Source organism: Callorhinchus milii, unplaced genomic scaffold, assembly GCF_018977255.1.
Source record: "Callorhinchus milii isolate IMCB2004 unplaced genomic scaffold, IMCB_Cmil_1.0 Scaffold4, whole genome shotgun sequence".
Lineage (NCBI taxonomy): Eukaryota > Metazoa > Chordata > Chondrichthyes > Chimaeriformes > Callorhinchidae > Callorhinchus > Callorhinchus milii.
Genome location: NW_024704745.1, coordinates 77,109,078 through 77,116,187, shown reverse-complemented (window position 1 = coordinate 77,116,187; position 7,110 = coordinate 77,109,078). Strand labels below are relative to the sequence as shown.

Below are 7,110 nucleotides of genomic sequence, written 5' to 3'. Positions count from 1 at the left end.
CTACCCGGTGTCCTGGCCAACAATCCCCCCCCCAAATAAAATTGGTCACTCAATTCACAACTGTTTGTGGGACACTGCCGTGCGCATCCAGTGCTGAGTTTTACCCACAAAATACACAGTCAATCCACTTTACAGTATATCCTGTGAAGCGCTTTGAGACGTCTCAACGACGTGATAAGACGCTGTATCAATAGGAACGATTACTATGTTAAAGATCCCATGGCACTCTTCAAAATAAGAAAGGAGTTTCCCTTGGTGTTCTGGCCAACAGTGCCCCAAATCAAATTGTCATCCACTGCAAATTGTCATCCACTGCACGGCTGTTTATGGGACATTGCTGTGAATTTCCCTTCAAATACATAGTCACTGTACTGTACAGTAAATCCTGTGAAGAGCTTTCAATTGTTTTCCTGATGTGACTTTATATCGAACACAAGGATTATTACAGTATTCATTATTTTAAATGAGCCAAAATCACACCTAAAAATGTTAAATAAAGGCCCCAGTGAGATTTGAACTCACGACCCCTGGTTTACAAGACCAGTGCTCTAACCCCTGAGCTATGGAGCCTTCTTGCTAGCATTTAATGAGGTTGAGTATAAGTCGCTACTTCAACTACAATAGCCGATTGAATGAACAAGTTGTTTGGGTCCATTTACAACAGCCACAGCAACAACAACTTACATTTATTTAGTGTCCTTCACGCGAGTTACGTTTTGGATTGCTCAAAAGAGGTGAGGTTCATTGCCGAGCTGGAAAGAGAGAGGAGGGGACTGAAGGCGCAGTCGAAAGGGAAAGTCTTCAGGTGTGATCTGAAGATGGACCAGAAGGGGACAAGATGGGTTGATTGAGGCAGGGAGTTCCAAAGATTCGGGGCGTGGCGGCTGAAAGCATTTAATCTCATCCATTCAGAACTCCCACCATTCAACTTACATTCTACACATTGGGACACTGCTGTGCACAATTGGCTGCTGTGTTTCGCCCACAAAATATACAGTCGATTCACTTTGCAGCATATTCTGTGGAGCGTTTTGAGACGTCTCGAAGACATGATAAGGCGCTATATCAAATGCAAGGATTCCCAGCAGGCCTCCACACGCCTCTGTTTACCAAGCAGTAAGTAGGGACCCGGTTGTTAGTCGACTGGCAGATGGCTTTCCGGGGGTGATAATCCCTTTCAGATAAATAAGTAAAATAATAATTTGGTCACTCAACCCATTACTGTTTGTGGGACGCTGCTGTGCACAATTGGCTGCTGCGTTTCGCCCACTAAATATACAGTCAATTCACTTTACAGTATATTCGGTGAAGCGCTTTGAGACGTCTCGAAGATGTGATGAGGCGCTATATCGTGGAGTCCTGTGGCTCAGTGGTTAGAGCACTCGCTTTGCAAGTGAGAGACCTGAGTTCAATTCCAGGCAGAGGGCGAAACCTTGGGCAAGTTTCCTTACTCCATACAGAGCCTAATAATAATCCCTCCAAAACCAAAACAATAATAAATTGGTCATTTTCAATCTACGAGTGTTTGTGGGACATTGCTGTGCGCAATTGGCTGCCGCGTTTGCCCACAAATATACAGTCAATTCACTTTACAGTGTACTCTGTGAAGCGCTTTGGGACGTCCTCCCGACGTGAAAAGCGCTATATCAAATGCAAGGATTATTATTATTATTATTATTATATCAATTACAAGGATCATTGTATATTATTATCCCCCGGGGCTCTGGAATTCCCTTCCTCACTCTCTTCGCCTCGCCCCCTCTCTTCCCACTTTCACGTCTCACCTGAAGACCTTTCTTTTCGACCGCGCCTTTGGTCACCTTCCTCCCCCTCCCCCTGGCTCGGCCCCAGGATCCGTTACTGTAAATCCAAGTTGTCGTCGTTGTTATTACAGTCAATTCACTTTACAGTATATTTTGTGAAGCGCTTTGGGATGGCTGGAAGATCTGATAAAGCGCTATATCAAAGGATTATTATTGAGGTCCAGACTGACACTGCAATACTGCGCTGAGAGAGAGTTTCAGTATTTGAGGTGCCATCCTTCATACGATATGTTAAACTGCGGTCCTGTCTGCCTGTTCAAGTGGGAACGCTCCGGGACTCTACCCCATATGAAGGGCACTATATAAAAGCAAGTTGCTGTTAGATGTTAAAAATCCCTCAACACGACTTGAATCAGTCCCCCCAATAAAATCGGGCATTCACTGCACAGCTGTTTGTGGGACTTGTGCAAATTGACTGCCACCTTTGCCTACCAATTCACTTTACAGTGAATTCTATGAAAAGCTTTGACATGTCTTCCTGATGTGAAAGAAACAATATCCAAATACCAGAATTATTATTATAGTTAATTATTAATTGTGCCAGGATCCCAGCTGAAAATTTTAAATAAAGGCCCCAGTGAGATTTGAACTCACGACCCCTGGTTTACAAGACCAGTGCTCTAACCCCTGAGCTATGGAGCCTTGTGAAAGAACTTGAAGGCTTCAGGTGATGAGCTTGAGTTACGTCAAGCTAGCTAGATTAGTTTGGATGAACCACACCCAAGGTGCCTTGACCCACTTAATCTCTTAGAATACCCGCCCTACAGTTTCCCATCACAGATTAAAGCTACTGTATTTCTTAAACAAGTTAGAAAACACGGATTCTCCCACTTTCCCTGGTATCGTGTCCCAGGTCTTGATTCCCTTCTGTATATAGCAAGTTATCCTTGTGTTTCTGCTATGCCTGCCGCTCCCAAACCTGAATTTCTTGTTGTAGGAGAGTGTGGGACTCGCCCAGAAAACAAACTTGCACCAAAAGTTCTAACTACAAAGTGAAAGGTTATTTTGATAAGGAAGCTATTGCTTTTTATAGCCAGCTTCTCCATACTTTGCCATCTGTCTTTACCACCCAACTATATATTGGTGCTCATTAACCTGTTGCTCATGTCTAATCCGCATTTAGGGTTGGAATCTTCAAACAACCTGTATTCTTACAGATTTATTTTAGCCCTTGAAACATTTCGCATTCTTCCCATGGTAAGATCCCGCCCTCTACACATTGAAAACATTAAGAAATGTGGGAAAGGAGCTGGAAATAGTATTGATCAAATGAATGACTTCAAAAAAATAATAATAGGCAGCAACGGCGCAAATACATGGGCCAAATGGATTTCTGAGTGTTAAAAATACTGAGATTCGCCCGCAAAATACACAGTCAACTCACTTTAAGTATATCCTGTGAAGCGCTTTGAGACGCCTCAAAGACGTGATAAGGCACTATATGCAAGGATTATTGTTATTATCTTTCTATTTTCCCTCTGAGATACGAATGCCTCTTTTTCAAGGCTGAAGAGTCTTTGCTTATTTAATTGTTCCTCGTAGATGATTCCCTTCAATACCCACCTTACGAATGCCCCATCACAGCTTCAAGCTGCTTTTTAAATGAGTTACAGAGTCCTGGCCTCAACCATCTTTCCTGGCAACCTGCTCCAGTGATTGATTAGCCTCTGAGTACAGTAAGACTTGTCAGAAATTGCCCTTTACAACTCTTTACGAACCTGTGTCCGCTTGTTCTATTGTTTTGTTGCATCCTAAAGTATTGATGTGGATTTATTTTTCCCATCCATTTAAATAATAATAATCCTTGCATTTGATATAACACCTTATCACGTTGTTGAGACGTCTCAAAGCGCTGCACAGAATATACTGTAAAGTGAATTGACTATATATTTTGTGGGCAAAATCTGTCCTCTTGCTGTCCTCTGCAGGGCCTGTGGGTCCTGGGCAGTCAGTCTCCTCGTGCTGTGGTTACCAGAGCTGTGTCCAGTGCTCTATTTGTGACCCAATGAGAGTAACTCACAGCTTGAGCACGACCCTGGGAATTTTAATTCACGGCTTTCCATTTGTTCCTTATCGACATGGCTCATCATCTACTAAAGTAGGGCTTTACTCAACAGTCATTCAAAACTGTTGCAATCATCTTAAAATGAAACCAGGTACTAAAACATAAAGCCCCACGTCAGGACTTGGAACTCGTATAGTCTTGGCTGACACTCCAACGCAGTGGTTCATTGTCGGAGACGTCATCCTTTGGATGAGACTCCCGATGTGAAAGGCGCTATACAAATGTAATTTGGACTTGTTGTTGTTGAGACATTAAACCAAGGTCTCCTCTGTCTGTTTAGGTGAACGTTAAAGATCCTATAGCACCATCCGAAAAGAGAAGGGAGTTTCCCCTGTTGCCCTGACCAACAATGCCTTGAATAAAATTGGTCGACCCCATCCTGGCTGTTTGTTGGGGCACTAATGTGCAAAAAGTAGCGGCTGAGTTTGCCCACAAGTAGACAGTCACTAAATTTCACAGTAAAGTCTTGTGAAGCACTTTGAGACAACTCAACGACACAATAAAACGCTGTTTCAAATGCAAGGATTACTATTTTTATTGGTACATTTCTCACCTGTAGGATTCCTTGATTAACAAACCTGACATGTTCTCAAATCTCACTACTTTCATTCTCACCTCATCCACTAGGAGGTGCAACTGATTGGTCAAAGATGATTGACTGGCATTTAAATAATAATAATCCTTGCATTTGATATAGCGCTTCTCACGTCTTCTAGAGATGTCTCAAAGCGCTTCACAGAATATAACAAGAATATTCCAAGCTAATGAAGGTGGTAGATTGCGAAGCTGAACAAGAAAGGTTACAGGAGGATTTGAACATACTTGGGAATTGGGCAGATCGGTGGCAGATGAAATTTAAACTGAAGAAATATAATGTACTTCGCACAAGGACAAAAATCCTAGAAGGGACTATTATTTGAACAGAGGAAATATAATGTGTATGGAAAATGAAAAGGACCTCGAGGTCCTGATTCAATAAATTGAAGGTCTCCCAACAATGCTCTGTGGCAGTGAGTAAAGCAAACCAGCTGTTGGGATGTATCAAAAGATCAATAGCAGCCAAAATAGTGGGGTAATCCTACCACTGTATAAATCATTGGTGAGACCATACTTAAATACTGTGTACAGTTCTGGTCACCGCAGTACAAAAATGATATTGGAGAAATCGAGAAGATACAGAGGAGGGCAACCAAAACAGTTAAGGGAATGGATGGACTGGACTATGAAAAGCGAGTAAGTAAAATTGGACATATTCACGCTGGAAAAGAAAAGATTGAGAGGTGACATGATTGCTGTCTTTAAGATTCTAAAGGAGCAACAATATAGATCATGACCGGCTGTTTCAACTTGTCCAGAATAGTAGAACCAGAGGACAAGGCCTGCGATTAAAGAGCAGTAAATTTGAACAAATCTACACAAACACTATTTCAGTGAGTGAAGAGTGAACCTGTGGAACAGACTCCCGAGGAAGAGGTTAAAGCAGGAAATGTTGATTCTTTCAAACGCAGATTAGATCATTTTCTTTTGGGAAATAACATTATGGGATATAGTGCATAGGTAGTTTGGGACATATGTGCAGGCGACCGCCACGAAGGTGGAAGGCGAACTAGATGGACCTTGGTCTTTTTTCATCTAGCAGTTCTTATGTTCTTATACACTGTAAAGTGAATTGACTGAATATTTTGTGGGCGAAATGTGGTAGCCAATTGTGCACAGCAGTGTGCCACAAACAGTCGTGGTTTGAGTGACCAATTTATTATTTTTTTGAAGGAATTATTATCCTCAGAAAAGCGATCCACCAATCAGCTAACAACCGAGTTCCTACTTACTGCTGGGTAAACAGAGGCGTGTGGAATAAGGAACCTTGCTCAACATTTCGCCCTGCCGGGAATCGAACCCAGGTCTGTTGCTTGCGAGGTGAGCGCTCTGACCACTGAGCTACAGGACTCCACCAAGGTATGAGATCATGTTTTACTACTCTGGGCACTATGTAAAAGGGCACAGGGAATGAGCATGGAATTGGGATTAGAGGTATTTTGGTCAGCCGGGTGTCTGACACATGTGGAAACCCATTACCATGCTTAAGAGTATCCAAACCAAGCTGAGATTTCCTTGCATCCCACTTACACATAATAATAATAATGGAAATTCCAGAGATAGATTGTTGGACTGGAATATGTACTGTCTCCCTGTAGGGGCATACCCTGCTTACCTAATTCTGGAAAGTATTAGGTACAGGTTGAAAAGAGCCAAGGCTTGGGGATCCCAGAGTGTGTATTAGGGGTAACTTCTGGAGACTAACCAGCTAAAAACATATTGCTTGACATTGAGAGCATTAGCTGACAAGCTTTCCGGCTGCTTGTCCAACTAGGACCACCCTAACCATTAGGGCTTTGGCTTGCAGGGTTAACAGTAGCTGAGTGGGAGGATTCCCTGCCCCCAGTGACTGGTCTGCCCTTCCAGGTCCTGCCGATGAGCCAGGCTGGTTGTGCTGTCATCAGAAGTACCCTGGAATACTGTGGACCTGCCTAGTTCAGGAACCAGAAGGCCAGCTCAATTTCGATATTTGTTGCCAGAGATGTCATCTTGTAACCATTTCAAGGAGGCCATGCTTACCTTCCTCTAAGGGGATTAGACCAGAAGAGTTAGCACAAGCTCAATGGGTCATGTTTCTTTTCAATTGAGCCAAGATCAAAGCTGAAAATTTTAAATAAAGGCCCCAGTGAGATTTGAACTCACGACCCCTGGTTTACAAGACCAGTGCTCTAACCCCTGAGCTATGGAGCCTTCAATGTTGTGTATCAGCCTGGCTCAGCTGGTAGCACTCTGGCCTCTGAGTCAGAAGGTTTTGGGGTCAAGCTCCACGTCAGGATTTGGGACTCAAATAGTCTAAGCTGACATTCCATTGGCGTATAAACAAAAGTACTGCAGAAGCTGGAAATCTGAAACCTAAATAGAAGTCGCTGGGAACGCTCAGCAGGTCAGGCAGAATCTATGGAGAAAGGAAAGTGAGTCAACGTTTCAGGTCCACGACCCTTCGTCAGAACTGGGCATGTTGGAAGGGAGAGACTTTTAAGGGCTAACAGAGAGGGGGGAGGTAGGGCAAGGAAAACAAAGGAGAAAATGGGGGTAGGGACAAGGGGATGATGGGTTAAAGAGGTATTAATGATGCAAAACAAAGGGGGGATTGCAACAAAACAGGGGAATAGAGGTGTTCATAAT

General features: G+C 43.2%; 3 non-coding genes across 3 annotated transcripts; all 3 read right to left on the bottom strand.

Moving 5' to 3' along the window:
- Window positions 1–497: 497 nt before the first annotated feature.
- Window positions 498–570, bottom strand: trnat-ugu. Its single transcript has one exon. It is a non-coding gene; the product is annotated as a tRNA-Thr (tRNA).
- A 1,822-nt stretch (window positions 571–2,392) lies between these two features.
- Window positions 2,393–2,465, bottom strand: trnat-ugu. The gene has a single exon. It is a non-coding gene; the product is annotated as a tRNA-Thr (tRNA).
- Window positions 2,466–6,602: 4,137 nt separating this feature from the next.
- trnat-ugu lies at window positions 6,603–6,675 on the bottom strand. Its single transcript has one exon. It is a non-coding gene; the product is annotated as a tRNA-Thr (tRNA).
- Window positions 6,676–7,110: the final 435 nt, after the last annotated feature.